Genomic DNA, 17,076 nt, shown 5'->3' on the forward strand with positions numbered 1-17,076 from the left:
GATTTTCTCCTTGAACATGTGGTTGACTAGCCCTTGGTAAGTCGCACCTGCGTTTTTCAGTCCGAAGGGCATTACTTTGTAACAATATAAGCCCGTATCGGTCCGAAAGCTGGTGTGATCCTTGTCAGGGGGATGCATGCTAATCTGGTTGTAGCCTGAATATGCATCCATGAACGAGAGGATCTCGTGTCCTGCGGTTGCATCGACCAGCTGGTCCATCCTCGGGAGTGGGAAGCACTCTTTTGGGCAGGCTTTATTGAGGTCTGTAAAATCCACGCAAGTTCGCCATTTGCCGTTAGGCTTGGGAACCAGCACTGGATTGGAGACCCATGATGGATAAAATGCCACCCTGATGAACCCATTCTCCTTTAGTCATTCGACTTCTTCTTTTAAGGCTCTTGATCTATCTTTATCGAGCAGCCTTCTCTTTTGTTGCACAGGTGGAAAGGTCTTGTCTATATTCAGGACATGGCTGATTACTGCAGGATCTATCCCAGCCATGTCTTTATGGGACCAGGCGAAAACCTCCTGGTTCTTTCGTAAAAATTCCACCAGTGCGTTCTTTGTGGTAAGCTCTAAGTTTCTCCCAACCTTTACGACTCTGGTTGGGTCTTTTTCGTCGAGTTAGACCTCCTCCAGGTCCTCGACGGGTCCAAATTTTTCTTCAAAATCCTCAAAGCGAGGATCTAAATCTCCATCCTCACTTTGGGCAACACCCTATTTGGTGACTTCATCACCGGATTGGGCTTGTGTATCAACTGTCATCTGCAACCTATCTGAGGTAGCGCTCTTCGACGTTCCACTCTTCGCCTTTGTGATCGAGGCATTGTAGCACTCCCTGGCTTCCCTCTGGTTTCCCAACACGCGTCCTACCCCCGCGTCTGTTGGGAACTTCATGGCCAAGTGCCACATAGAGATGACTGCCCGTAGATCAGCCATTATGGGCCTTCCAATAACGGCATTGTACGACGAGGGACAATCGACCACTACAAAGGTGCCGAGTAATGTCCTTGTCGCAGGCGCTGTACCCGTCGTTACTGGGAGTTTGATCAATCCGGCGGGAGCGAGTCCTTCTCCAGAGAAGCCGTATATCGTTTGGTTGCAGGGCTCCAAGTCCTTAATGAAAAATTTCATGCGTTCCAGTGTAGATTTATACAGGATATTCACTGAACTTCCTGTATTGACCAGTACCCTCTTCACCATCATATTGGCCATCTGGATGTCCACGAGCAGCGGATCGGAATGTGGGAACCTGACGTGTTGGGCATCGACATCAGAGAAGGTTATTTCACCCTCTTCTGACCGAGCCTTCTTTGGTGCACAGTCCTCCACAGTCATCATCTCGATGTCTTGGTCGTGGCGCAGAGTCCGAGCATATCGTTCTCTGGCCTTTCCGCTATTTCCCGCGAGGTGCGGGCCTCCACAGATGGTTAAGAGTGTTCCAGCCACGGGGGCAGGCTGTAAGGGTGGTGAGCGTTGGCGCGTGGACGCTTGCTCGTTGCCACCTGGAGCTTCTCGTTGGGAATTTCCCGAGGCCCGTACGTATCTTCTCAAGTGTCCTTGTCTAATAAGGAACTCGATTTCGTCTTTCAACTGGTTGCATTCATTGGTGTCATGTCCGTAGTCGTTATGATAACGACAGAACTTGGTAGTGTCTCTCTTCGAAATATCCTTCCGAATGGGGCCTGGTTTTTTGTAAGGCACACTAGAGCTTGTGGCCTGATAAACCTCCCCCCGAGACTCAACGAGGGCAGTGTAGTTAGTGAACGGGGGTTCATAACGATTACCCTTGGCTCGTTTGTTGTCGGAGGTGGAAGGCTCGTTATATGGCCGTTTTCCACCATTCTTGCCATTGCTGTTGCCATTCCCGTTGCCTTTGTCGTTGCCATTAGGTTTAGAACCATTGACGGCTTTGGCGGGTTCGGCAGCCTTCTTACCCTTGTTTGAGGGCTTTCCATCATCAGCAATGGCTTCTTCGAGCTTGATGTAGCGATCAGCTCGGTCTAAAAATTCTTGGGTAGTTCTCACTCCTTCTTTTCAGAGACTTTTCCAGAGGGGAGAACAACGTTTAACCCCTGTGGTAATGGCCATCATCTTGCCTTCGTCCCCCACCGTTTTTGCTCCAGCCGCCGCTCGCATAAAGCGCTGGACATAATCCTTTACTGACTCCCCATCCTGCTGGCAAATTTCAACCAGCTGGTTTGCTTCGGTTGGATGCACACGACCTGCATAGAATTTTCCGTAGAACTCCCTTACGAACATTTCCCAGGAAACTATGCTCGCGGGAGGGAACTTAAAAAACCATTCCTGCGCAGCTTCAGAAAGTGTTGCAGGGAAGATCCTGCACCGAGCGTCTTCAGACACTTTCTGAATGTCCATTTGAATTTCAAACTTGTTGACATGAGACACCGGGTCTCCATACCCGTCAAAGTTTGGGAGTGTAGGCATTTTGAACTTGCTTGGAGTTTCAGCATTAGCTACCTCTGTATGAAAGGAGTGCCTTTCCTCCTATCGTGGTCGATGTAGGATGTCCTTCCCCTGACCAGCTGTTGCACTGCCTGGTTGAGGGCATCTATCTTAGCCTGTACAGCGGCAGGAATCGCTGTGGCCTCTGTTGCCGGGGGGTGTTCTCGCCATGCCGCTCGCAGCAATCGTTAAGTACGTCATGCAAATCCTCGTCCCTTCTCCGCTGCTCGCTACCCCCGAGCCGGTTGAAGACATTATTTTGTCTGGGCTGCCCCCCGGCATCCCATCTATTGGGTTGGTCATCTTGAGGTACTTGGCTCTTGCCTTTTCCTCTTTCTTCATTCCTTCGGCCACCATCCCCTTTGCCTGAGTCAGCCTCATTATATCCATGGCCATCTCTGAACCTCAACTGGCTATGGTGGGATCGACTGTTCCCTCGATTCCCATTCCTGGCTGAAACATTCCGAGCGTTAGAGGGTGGCCTGCGCTGGTCGTGGTGTCCCCGTGCATCATCGTGACGTGGGGGACCCCGAACCGTAGAGCCTAACTCTAAGTCCCTCCTGTTACCAGGGGGATACTGACCTCTGTTCGGTAGGTTTGGCTCATCGCCCCTACGACGTCTAGGACTACGAGGCTGATGCTCGGCCTTATTCTACCTTTGTTGCGGGGGATCGCCGCGACCAGCCTAGGATGGTGGCTGCGCCTCAGGGTCCAGCGGGGCGTCGTCATGGGGCGCTTGAGGCTGCTCGGGCCTTTGCGGACTTGAAGGCTGGATCGGTGGGCTTGGATTAGGACCCCTCTGGGGTGGTCCATTGCCAGGTTGGTTAGGTTGCAAAGCAGGTATGGGCCGATTCCTTGCCAGCTGCAAGGCCGCCTCGAGGGCTGCCATGGCTTCGTTCTGGCGGTGGTCCATCTCCGCCTGCCTTTCGCTTAGTTCCGCCCGCTGCCGTTCAATCTTCTGCTGCTGCCGTGCCACAACTCCGGCAGCAGTCTCCTGACTAGCTCTCAGATTAGCCAGCTCTTCTTGCAACGTGCCCAGGGTACTCTTCAGCGTTGCATCATCCATCTCTTCCTTCTCAAAGTCCAGATGTGGCTCATCCTCCGCCACGCTTGCAGGAGGAGGAGGAGGTGGTGGGTTTGACGGTGCAGCGACGGCCGCCTGTCCAGTTTTCTTTGTAGCTTTCGCCATCGGTTTTCTCAGCAATGCTATGTCAAGCTCTCAACGAAAGCACCAGAATGTTGACCCAAGATTTGGCCAACTGACACGGAGTCAGAATATGCTTGATATGAATGAATATGATGAGAAGAACACAATGACAAAAATGAATAACAACACGATATTTTTATAGTGGTTCGGCCCCAGGATCTGGTAATAACCTACGTCCACTTAGACTGTTATTGATGTAGAATCAAAGGAGTGATCAAAGAACAAGGGTTCAATGAGTTTCACTAACCTCTGATGAACAATACAATATCACTAGGAGAATTACTATAGTCTCAAATAATCCGAAAGCCAAAAGTCCCTTCCTTGAGCTATCTTTTGCTATTTATAGGCTCAAGGGGGATTACAAAAGATTGTTACAGATATTCTTTCCTGGATCATCAGATACTCAGGAGATTGTGTGAGATAAATTCGGGATTTACAAAGATCTTCTCATAAATGTTGCTTTGTATGCGGAACTATCGACCAGACTGGTCGCAGGTAAGACTGGGCCGCTTACTGCTTCTAATGTGTCTTCTGGTCGATACTCTAGCAGAACTTTTCCAGGTGTCAGCCACGTGCCAAGGGATCACTTGCCACGTCATCAATGCTAATTTTTTGGATAACAATGATTAACAAAAGAGGTGTGAAAGGACGATTTTGCCCTTGGTGGCTGTTAAGGTTTTATTTTAGACTTGAGGGCATTTAGGTCTTTTCACCCTTAAGGATTTATATCAGCCATTAAGGCTGTAGAAGCTTACCAAAAATAGAGTCTCACTTCCTCCTTCCCTCCCGATGGTTTTTCTCCTCCATTTCTCTTTGGATTTTCAAGCTCTTTTTGAGGAATCAAGCCAGGGAACCAAGCTGTGATAAGCTAGGGTTATGCTTTACCATTGAAGAGGGTGTGTTGCTGAAATTGAGGTGAGTTTTTAGCCATTAGAACTCTTGTTTTTGCTTTGTTTTCCTAGTTGAGTTTCAGCTGGTTTTTGAGTTGGAAAGTTGGGAATTGATTGGAGTTTTGGCTAGGGTTCTTGGGGTTGTGGTGCCTAGGACATGTGGGGATGGTTTTTGGGTTCATTTGGGAATTAATTTGATGTTTGGAAGCTTTTGATTTGGGTTAGAAATGGTGGAATCGAAGGGAGAAGTTGCTGGGCATTTTCAGGCTGGAGGTAGCGCTACAGCGCTACCTGAAGAGGCTCTAGGAAATTTTGATTCTGTGAAGAGCGCTGGGGTGCTAGGGGGGTAGTGGTACAACGCTACCCTGTTTCTTCAGAACCCTGTTTTGAGTGTTTTTAAGGGTTTTTGGCTCGGGGTTTCATTCCTTAAGGTCCGGAATCGAATCTACTCACCGTGTGGGTACATTTCAAGGTCCCGAGAGTGGGGTTTAGGTCAAGACCCTATTATTGTTGATTCTCATTAATGGAGGTTATATTTGGTTATGACTAGGTGACCGCTAAAGGATTAAAAGGTCGATCGTTCTCAAGGGTCGTTCTTGTTCTAATTCTCGCTCGAACCAGAGGTAAGAAAACTGCACCCTGTGTATATGTGACATGCGTGGTTATTCTTGATGCATGTTGAATGTCTAAATGTAATGCATGTGATGCACGAGAAACATGTGATTAGGGCATGCTATGAATATTGAATATGAGATTGTTCAGAGCTTGAGCCTCTGTGTTTATGCATGATCCTAATTGTGCTAGCAATTGCTAAGTAAGCATGCTGAATGCCCTGTATTCGGATAGTTGACATATGATACATGTTTGGTAGCATTGCTTACTTGTGTATGGCACTGACTAGTCAGGGTCGGCACTGGTCGCATATTACGGACCTAAGAGCCGAGAACGGTATAAGCGTCATGAACGCAGGGCCGATAAAAGATTAGATCTAATTGATATCAGCATTGAATGACTCTGGGAGCTTTGATGCTGGATCGACCCTAAGGTCGATGAAAATTCTAAGTGCTTGACTAGTCTAGGACTAGTTACTCAGAGCCAGGGCCAAAGTTCTAGGTGACAGTTTGTCACATGGCTAGGGAGTAGAATCCCATGGTTGTGACTCTATGGTCATGCGGTAGGTTATCTTGATGACTAGTTCATCAAACATCTATCTTGTTCAAGTTAGTGAAATGCTCACTTATCTATAAAGCCCGGTGACCCTACCGTGACATGGTTAATGGGAACGGAACCCACTTTAGTGACTATTACAACTGTCACTCTTCTATTTAGGGTTGTAAGCCTGGTATGGTTACCGGAACCACCAGCGTCAAATCACTCATCTGATTAGGATTGACTTGATAGTCATCCACTCAGGAGGGCAGGATTCCTTATTCTGGATACCCATCATTACGTGGATTAATTTGCCTGCTTGAATAGGGCTATATTTGCTAGGTGTGTACCTTATGATTTGATGGCATGTTATAACTTTTCATGAGCATATTAATATTTTCTTGCTGGGCCTCGGCTCACGGGTGCTATTTGGTGCAGGTAAAGGCAAAAGAAAGCTGGACCATCCTTGAGTTGGAGAGCTTAGGTGGCGATGTGTACATATGTGGCTGCTCGACCGCCACGGCCGAGGGTTGAAAGAGGAACTAGGGTTAAACCCTGTATTGCCACTTAGATCGGTCAGTTGTAAATATTTTATTGTAATAGACTCTTAAATTATATTTTTGGGATCCCAATGTATACAGTAAACGTTCTAATGAAACGTTATATCTTAACTGAAAATTTTAACCCCTAAACCGTTAATCATACTTAGTTACACGATTTTGGCCAAATGACTTGATTAGCGAGTTTAGCACTGTTTATAAGGCACACCGTAACGGTCCCTGGAGTTTAGGGCGTTACATATGGTAACATTAATAAGTTGGTAAAATAATTCTTGCTGAATTTTTAAGGAAATGACGATAAATCAAACAAGTAGAATCTACCAACTCCAATGTGTGTTTTAAGAACCCTCCCACGTATGCATGTTACATGCAAGCTTAGTTTTATGTTAAAAAATACGTCATTTAATTAAATGCATGATTCTTGTTTTGCAAACATTAAGGATTCACTAGTAGAATTGAGATTATTATTTTATGAGCTATGTGATATTATTGTATGTGTGTTTTTAGAATGCAACTTGTGTCATGGGTGCATGGTCCATGCACACGTGGGGTATGCTTGTATGGTATGCATAGTTTTACTTGATATTGAGTCAAGTGTTTGATTGTGATTCTAGGCACGTTGTGAAGTATTCCGCTCTTTGAATTGCTTGGAGTTGAGGTTAGTGTTATGATTGGTTAAATACAAATAATAAGTGTTAAAATACAAGCAATGTATAAACACTTCGTAGAATTCACATAATGAATATGTGAATTTGAGTTTCCAATTGTAGGCACTTTAAAAATGCAAATTTGGGTCCAAAGTGATACATGAGAATATCTAAGGACTCCCAAAAAGTTTGGTGGCATTTGGAGATTTTTGGGACCTTTGGAATTTATCTCTGTAGTAATAAATTTGGCATATTAGGTAGTAATAACAATACCTCTTGCTGCCCTACGGTCCAAGACTGAACAAGCAAACATTCAAACTAAGTAGTCATGCTAAAAAGCATGTCGGTTCATATTAATACTCAAACATGTTGCTAATAAGCACTTCCTGACATTTATAAGAAGATAACGATGCTAATAAGCATTTTTTGGCATTTATAAGCAAATAGTGATGCTAATAAGCATTTCTTCAACATTTACCAGTATTAATAGTGGTAATAAGCATTTCCTGGCCTACATATACATATAGTAGCGTTAATAAGTGTTCCTTTAACATTCACAAACAATAATAGCACTAATAAGCACATCTTTAACATACACACAACATTCAAGGGCCAGACCCTATCAGAATATCTCATGCTCCCTAATAAGGCAGGTAGATAATTCATTTATATCCTATTTAGCAATTAAACACATAACCACATAAATAACTATCAAACCCTGAGTCGAGCTTGTCTTCAGTGGCGAGTGTACATGCCCAGCCTGTGTTAGGAGCTCTTAAACCTTGACAGCTTTAATACCAAGTTGTAACGCCCTGGATAGCCAAGACTATTACACTGTGTACTTTAAATAGTGTTAGACTCGCTAACCGAGTCATTGGGTCATAAGCGTATAAATAAAAGTGATTAGCAAATTAGGGTTAAAAAATAAATGATCATTTCATTAAAACATTTAAGTTCGTACATAGAATCCCAAAATAAACATTTAAATAGTCATTTATAATTCAAAAAGGCGATTATAATACAAGTCGACCTAAGCAGCAAAAATTAGGGTTCGACCCTAGTTCCTCTGTCAATCCCCAACCATGGTGGTCGAGCAAGCTACATATGTACACGCCGCCACCGAAGTTCTCCAACTCATGGCTGGTTCAGCATCCCTTTTCCCTTACATGCACCACATAGCACCCGTGAGCCAAGGCTCAGCAAGAAAACTTAAACATGCTCATAAGCAGTTAATAACATATTACAAGAACATATTTAGCATGCCTAGTAATAATAACCCTACTCATGCATGCATTTAATCAAGATAAGTGACTATAGAGTCACATCGGGGCACATTGCCCTAGGATAAGTGATTGTATGGTCACCTTGGGGCCTATTGCCCTATCCTCTATATAACCAGCCTTAGAGTTGGCCAAGCATACCTAGCGCTTTAGTTTCTAAGCGAAACATAGGGTCGATCAATCATATACCACGCTCTTGGATAGGCCTTGTCACCCTTGACTTATAAGTCAATCCTTTCGGCCAGCGCTCAACACACTATTGCCGCCCTTGACTTATAAGTCAAGCCTTTCAATCATATAAACATACAAGTACAATTCATTTAACAATTATCCAGATACAGAGCATTCAAGCATGCTTAATCAAACAATCACATGCATAATCAGAATCATGCTCATTCATAGGGGCCCGAGCCCTAACATAACCCAGAGTGCAATTTTCTTACCTCTGGTCCAAGTACAGGATAAATGGAAATGACCCTCTAGCACGATCCTATTCCAAGCCCTAGCGGTACCCTAGTCACAATCATAATAGAGGATATCCATCAATAATAAGTAAATTCTACTAAACCATGTAGTAGAATCCTTCCCGAGCCCTTAGGTTTGAGCGCCCGCAACGCGAAACTTCACTTGGCTAATCTTTCCCATTAGTGTCACAGTGCACCCCTGAAGGGTCGCGGCGCACCCATGAAGGGTCACGGTGCGCCCCAAAGCAGAGGGCCCTGGTCTTGTTTTCACTAGACACACACGGGCCGCGACGCCTGAAGACAGGGCCGCGACTCGAGCCCCAAAACCCAGAATTCCCCCTGCGTTTTCTCAAGCCAAATCCATAGAAATCCATCCAAATCAACATCTAACCCAAAATTTAAATCTAGAATTCATATCAAGGCAACCTCATCAGTATTAACACCCCAAAATCATACCAAAGCTTAAATCTTAAGGAAAAGCTTTAAAACATAGCTGAAACTACCAAAAATTAAGAGCAAAACCTAACCTTACCGAAGAATCACACCCCTTATGCTGCCTTAGACCTCCTCCTAGCTTGATTTCCCCAAGTTCCAGCCTCAAATCCTCAGCCAATTTGCCAAGATTTCCACAAAGTCTCCAAGCACCCAAGGGAGAGAGAGTGAACCGAGTAGAAGGAGAGAGAATGGCTGAGAGACTGTTATGTTCTGATTAGTTCTAAAGTCTTAAGGTAAGTCTAAGTCTATCCTAGAAAATGACTAAACTACCCCTAAGTTAACCTTTAGCCATTTAATGCCTCTAAGGGCAATCCTGTCATTTTTCACATTCCTGCTAATTCCTCGAGTAGTCCTATAAATCCCCAATTAATCCCGACATACCCAAATAATCGCTAAATATCTACCCATTACTCGGTATATCCCGAACAGGTACTACATTCCCGAAATACCCCTAGGCTCACCCCGAGCCAAGTATTCGACCCCGTTGTGACTATTTCGCTATTTCGCTCCCCACATCACAGAGATATCTCCACAATATTGTGGTCTTAAGCAGAACACACACATAATCACATTTATGCCCTCAACGGGCCAAAATTACAAATATGCCCTTATTAACACGAATAAGCCCACATGTATATTTAGTTCACCTAAACACGCATATCTAGTCATATAATCATTTAATTTAAGTAATCATATACTCATACACATATATCACAATTAACCACATAATAACACAATTAAATCAATTATTGCCCTCCAGGCACGCTAATCAAGGCACTAAGCCTTATTAGCAAATTTGGGACATTACAGAGATGAGAGGATCCAACTCAGTAGGAGCTTATCTTCTCGAATCCATAGTGTGTACTCCAGATTCGTAATCACCACTGATTCTCCTTTCTCATCTATGATCTGAACCATTCTTGAAGGTGTTAGAGTTTTGTCAAACACATAGCCTTCTAGATCGTAACCTCTTATGTCAGGGACGAGTTGAGCACGCCAAGAAACGTAGTTGTACCAGTCCAATTTCAGTGAGATGGTGGAACTGCGAGTGTTGGCGAATGGAGACAATACGACACACGAATTTGTTGGTGTGGTCACAGTTGTTACTGCTCATAATGTCGAAGTTGGGTTACTAGACGAAGACGCCATGGATGAATTGACAAGAACTCTGATACCAAGTGAGGGAAATAACAAGAGAAGAAAAACTCAATATAACACAATGAAGAATGAATGAAGCTCTCTCTCTCTCTCTCTCTCTAAAATTGAAACTTAAGATAGGCAATGCATTATATTTATAGACGTACAGAGTATTACAAAAGAAAAACAGTATTCTCCAACAGAATTCTAACAAACTCAATGAACAACACAAGATAACCAACTAATATGTTAGTCAGTTATAACTAACTCCTAGATACAGTGGCTGAGTTGTCCTGATTCGTAACAAGTTTGTAATAGGTTTTCTAAAATAAATAAAAAATTAATTTTTTATTAATTTATTTAATTCCAAAAAAACTAATTAATTAAATAAATACATTTTTATTAATAAAAAAAAAGATGACAACAACTATAAAAGGAAAACTATCCCCTTGCTCTTCCATTCCTTCCACACGCCTCCTTCTTTATCTCTTCCTTCTTATTTGTTTCCTTTTCTTTCTATGTGAACACAAGCCTTCTAGAAATCCTCTCTAATTCATAGTTTCTAAAATTAGAGAAATCATTCACATTTCCACAATTTGGTCTAGATTCATGACACTCTTTTGCATGCATGCCATGCACTTGCACACACACAACCTTGCATGCCTATCACTACTTTCCATGCATTCACATGCACACAATCAAAGCTCATGTACAACAATTTTTTTAAAATTAAAATAATTAAAAATCAAATCACACAATTAACACGTACATAAATAAATAAAAATAACTAATCACTTAAACAAATAATTAATAAAAAAAATTTGGTGTGCTACAATAAAATAGTAATATTTACATCAGAGGACCACAAAAGGAAAAATCCTCCCCCAAAATTCTTCATAAGGACTTCAAACCCTCTTACAAAATGTAAAACATTTTTTAACCTATTTATAGAACTAGAAGGAAATCTAGTTTGCATAAAAAACAAAACAACAAGTTTGTGATGCTTAACCAGAAGGGAGAGACGTTGGAAGGCAGCTCATAAAACTCATTTTTTTGGGGGGGAGGGGGTTAATAGTTGTAGAAACAACTGCGGGAGGGAATTATTCATTCATTAGAGAGACAGTAGTGGCTTCCTCCATACTTGGTGGAAGAGGCAAAGATCAAGCAAGGAATTTACCCTTATTAAAACTCTCAGAAAAGGCGACAATACTGGTGTTCATAAAAGAAATAGTTTCAGTCTCCATCATAGTAGTTCCAAGATGCAGGGGCAAAAATGATTTTTTTTAGTCTTATCAGTATGTGACAAAGATATGATAGGGGCTTTTCCCCTGCTAACAACATTAGGATTGATTGAAGAAAACATCATAAGAATAGAAAAGGTATGACTTATATGCCCTATAAAAGGAGAAGGTTTAACAACACTAGAACCAGGAGACTCAAAAAGATAATTGACCAAGTTTTCAAGCATCACGTCTTGTGTAGCGTCCCAAATTTGCTAATAAGGCTTAGTGCCTTGATTATCGTGTTAGGAGGGTAGTAATTTATTTAATTATGTTATTACGTGGATTAGATGATTATGTGATTAAAAATGCATGTTTAGGTGAATTAAATATGCATGTGGGCCCATTTTGGTTACTAGGGGGCATATTTGTAATTTTGGCCCTTTAATAGCATAAATGTAAATTATATGTGTGTTGCTCTTGAGACCACAAGGTTGTGGAGATTTATTTGTGATGTGTGATTTGAGACAGTCCTAGGGAGCGGAATATAGAAATAGTCACAAAGGGGTCGAATACCCGACTCGGGGTGAGCCTAGGGGTATTTTGGGAATGTAGCATGTGTTCGTCGTTACCGGGTAGTGATTTAGCGATTATTTGGGTATGTCGGGATTAAATGGGGATTTATAGGACTATTCGAGGATTAGCAGGAATGTGGATGATTTTGCCCTTGGTGGCGTTAGAAAGGTTAAGGATAAGTTAGGGACATTTTTGTCTTTTGTACTATGGGATAGACTCAGGAACTTTGTGGAATGAACCAAAAATTAGAAAACAGTTCCTCAACCTTCCTTTTTCTCTCTGCCATGTTTCCCTCTCTCTCACTCCCTTTGGTGAGGTTTTGGAAAGTCTAAGGGGAAGTTACTAAAATTTTTGAAACCAAGGCAAGAATTGCTAAGGATTGAATCTCAATTGAGGCTTGGAACTTCTAGACCTAAAGGGAGCAGCTAGGATTAACTCAATCAAGGTAATCTAAAGTTTTAGTTTTTAGTTTCTTAAGTTTTTTTATTTAGTTTTGAAGGTCTTGCTGAATTATGGGTTCCTAAGGGGTTTTTTGGTTAGATTGTTACTTGATGGTACTACTCTGAGTGTACTATTAGGGTGTAGAGGCTCAATTTTGGCTTTGATGTGTGTTTAATTTGGATTTTTATGATTTAGGCTTAGGGATAAACGCAGAAAATGGTGGAATTTCTGGGTTTTGGGGCTTGAGCTACAGCACTGTTCTTCAGGAGCTGCGACCGACACGAACCCAGAAGGCCTTAGGGCCTCTGAAATTGTCCAGGTGCCGCGACGTAGGCTGAGGCCCGCCATGACCCGTGTCCCCTAGAAGAGAGCCCAAGGCTCTCTGACTTGTAGTGCGCCGCGACTCAAATAGGGGATTTTGGTCAAAACAGGGTTTTAAGCTTGGGAACCCAAATGTAAGGGCTCAGGAAGGATTCTACTACCCAGTATAGTAGAATTCGAGGTCCCGAAGGCTAGAATATTAATCCAAAGTTCTTAATTGGTTAGGGCTTGATTGATGTCTATTTATTGATGCGTTGTGACTAAGTTTTACGTGAAGGCTCAGGTTTAGGGGATCATGCTCGGGATCACATTAATCAGCGAGCTCGGGACACAGGTAAGAAAATTGTTTCTACCCGTAGAGCAGGGCATGGCCCTATTATTTGTGTTTAATGTGTGTGTGAATACCTGTAAATGTTATGCTATGTTGTGCATGATTATGAATGAATGAAAAATGTCGAGAATGGCGAAGGCCGAGAACGACAAAGCCTGGGAACGGTGAAGGCCAGAGACGACAAAGGCCAAGATCGACATTAGGCATGTTGAATGCAGGCCGCTAGGGCAAGACCCTCTAAGGGTGCTGTACTCACCCACTCAATGAAGATCGTGAACCCAATGCCTGGTAAAGCACCTGAGTTGACATAGGCCGCTATATGTTTAATCTATTATTTGTTTAAGCTGTTTATTACTGGATTAAATTGTGATATGCTGTTTTGAGTTTTCTTGCTGGGCCTCGGCTCACGGGTGCTCTATGGTGCAAGTAAGGGCAAAGGAAAGGTCGACCAACCATGAGATGGAGAGCATGGAGCGGCGTGTACTTGTTCAACCTACCTGGCTGCCACGACCAAGGTGGTTTTGAGGAATATGTTGTAAATAGTCAATTTTGCCGCTTAGGTCGACTGTATCTTAACTTTTGAATTGTAATACATTTTGAAACAGTATTTCAGGATCCCAATGTATCATTTTCATGAGTTTAGTAAATGTCCAAATCATTTATACTTAATTTTCATTAAATGAGTCTTTATCCCATTTAATCACACTTTTCAACCTAAAACCTCGATTAGCAAGCTAATGGCACATTTATAAATCACATGGTAACGAATCTAAGGTATTACGTCGTTACATCTTGTGTGAAGGAAATAGGTCCATGAAAAGGTGAAGTTATCTCCTTAATGGAAAAAGAACTTGGGGTGGGAAAATTGAAAGGAGGGCCTCCAAGATTAGACATTTTTTCCCTTCAAGTCAGAAGAATAAGGTAGAGCAGGAGAAGAAAGAGTCTCATCAGATTTTTGAAGATAACTTAAACATTGCCTATACACATGACCCATGATGCCATAGTAATAACATAAATATGGTAACTATTCATACTTAAACTCAAGCCATTTAGGATGCTAAAAACCAGGAAAATGAACATTCATTCCCCAACTCAAAGGTTTATAGACACCAACCAACACTATTACAAACTTACCCTTTTGTGTGGGTCAAACACATCGTTGACCATATTTGAATATTTGCGACAGTAGAGAACTAACACAAAAAAATGATGAATGGCATCACCAATAAAACAAACACCATTTAATGTACTCATTTATATCAGTTAAAAACTTTCACAAACTTAAATTATTTGCGTCAATGTGGCATTGTCACAAACTCACTATTTGCATCGGTGCCACACTTGTATTAAAAAAAATATGGGTCCAATCTCTTTTATTTTTAACCTAATTTCCTACTTGCTTACTGTATCTCAGCCTCTCTTGTATCTTTCTCTCAATGGCTCTCATCTTCTATCTCTTCGTGGTCTCTCTCTCTCACCCACGGCGGAGTCTTGGAATTCAGGCGAACGGTGCGAACTGAAGGGCTCGGGGTCTTGGGTGAACGATGCTAACAACCAGGCTTGGGGGTCTTGGTGAATAACGCTAACTTTGGGGGCTCGGAGGTCTTGGGAGAACGACATGAACAACGGAGGCTCGGAGGTCTTGGCTAATGGGGTTGCGGCTTGAGGGGTTTGGGGTTGGGGCTATGTGGGTATTTCTCTCTATTTTTTATTTGAATTTCCTGGGTATTTCTTTTTCTTTCTCTTTGTTTTCTCTCTATTTTGATGTTTGAAAGTTGTGGCGATAGTGGTAGTAGTGGCAGCAGGTTGGTGGGGGGGGGGGGGGGGGTGATATATATTTGAACTGAGTTTCTATTTATTAATTTTTTTGAGTGTTTAGAATTTATTGATGATTATTGGAAATTAATTGCTTTTAAGAATCGGGTGCAGAGGAAAGTCGATGCCTTGATGCATTGGAACAGCTTAAGAGTTTTCCTTTCTGTTATCCCCAAAATTTGAAAATGATGATGTGGCAATAGAAATGACAAGTGGCAAGGAATGATTGGGTGACCTGGCTTAGGAGTAGCCCAGTGCATCAATGAAGAGTTTTGACTGCTTGAGAGGTGTCATGACCGACCAGTCAAGTTGTTTCATCCGACCAGTCAAGTTGATGCATCCGACCAGTAATGACCTTGCTGCCCAGGAATGACTTTGCTGCCGACCAGTCATGACCTTGCTGCCCAGGAATGAACTTGGCCGATCGGTCATACACATGTCCGACCAGCTAGGTGCATGTTCGATCAACCAAGTGCATGTCCTACCAGCTAAGTGCATGTCCTACCAGCCAAGTGCATGTCCTACCAGCTAAGTGCATGTCCTACCAGCCAAGTGCATGTCCTACCAGCTAAGTGCATGACTGCCCAGTCAAGTGCATGACTGCCCAGTAGAGGTATGGCCGACTAGAAGGTGATATTCATCAACCAGGTAGAACAGACTACATCAAGATTCCCAAAAATGGCTTCAACAAGAATCGGTCTTGGCATACTTGGGAATCTCTCATTCTTCCCACAAATTGGGTGTTCTGTTACATTTTGAATATTTTTGTAATTTAAATATAATAAGAATAATAAAATATCCTGATCCTAGGGGATATCAGATGTATGATCCTAAGCCTATAAATATATGGCTTATGGGATCAGAAAAGGACTTTGGGAAATTTAGAGTTTTGATCTGAATTTTCTAGAGAGAGTGCTTTTTCTTGAGAGAACTCTTTTGTATTATGAGAATTTACACTGAAGAAACTCAGTTGACACAGGTTCATCTGATCTTGAGTGTAGATAAATAATCATATCTCTAAGTGGATTAGGCTATTACCAACATATTGGGGCTGAACCACTATAAAAATTGCATGTGTTATTTACTTTCTGTTTAAAATTGTCTGTGTCGTTTAATTTCTCTTGAAGGCTTTATCGTTTTTGACGTTCTCACATCGTTGGCTGCGTCCAAGGAGACCAGAGAGAGGCTAGGGAGTGCTATAATGCCTCGGTAGCAAAAGCAAGGAAGGGGGCCAAGGAGAACAACATGATTGTATGTGCTGAGAGAGAGGAGGTGGAAGAGATGGATGTCGATCTGAGTTTTGCAGTGGTAACCGACCAAGAAGGGATGTTAGAGGAGTTTGGCCAAGAGAGCACTCTTGGTTTAAAAGAGCAGAAAACCCCACCCGGTGATCAAGTCACCAAATAGGGCGTTGCCCAAAGCGAGGGAAGGGACTTTGATCCTCGCTTTGGGGATTATGAAAGTGAGGTGGGACTGTCCGAGGAGTTAGAGGAGGTCTTGATAGATGAGAATGACCCGACCAGAGGGGTCAAAATTGGAAAAAAGTTGAAAGCAGAGGTAAGAGCACAGCCGATAGAATTCTTGCGAAGAAATCAAGATGTCTTCGCCTGGTCTCACAAAGATATGGTGGGTATCTCACCAACTGTGATCAACCACGTGCTCAACGTGGATGAAAGTTATCCAGCGGTGCAGCAGAAGAGGAGATTGCTCGACAAAGATCTAGCAAAGGCTCTTAAGGAGGAAGTAGAGCGGCTAAAGGAGAATGGGTTTATAAGGGAAGCATATTACCCTGCCTGGGTTTCAAACCCAGTGTTGGTGCCCAAACCCAATGGAAAATGGAGGACTTGTGTAGATTTTACTGATATGAACAAAGCACGTCCAAAGGATTGCTTTCCTTTACTAAGAATAGACCAGTTGGTAGATGCAACCTCTGGTCATGAAACATTGTCCTTCATGGATGCATATTCGGGGTACAACCAGATCAGCATGCATCCTCCTGATGAAGAGCATACCAGCTTCCGAACAGATATAGGGCTATACTGCTATAAGGTCATGCCCTTTGGACTGAAGAATGCAG

This window comes from Humulus lupulus, chromosome 1 (assembly GCF_963169125.1).
Source record: "Humulus lupulus chromosome 1, drHumLupu1.1, whole genome shotgun sequence".
NCBI classification, from domain to species: Eukaryota; Viridiplantae; Streptophyta; class Magnoliopsida; order Rosales; family Cannabaceae; genus Humulus; species Humulus lupulus.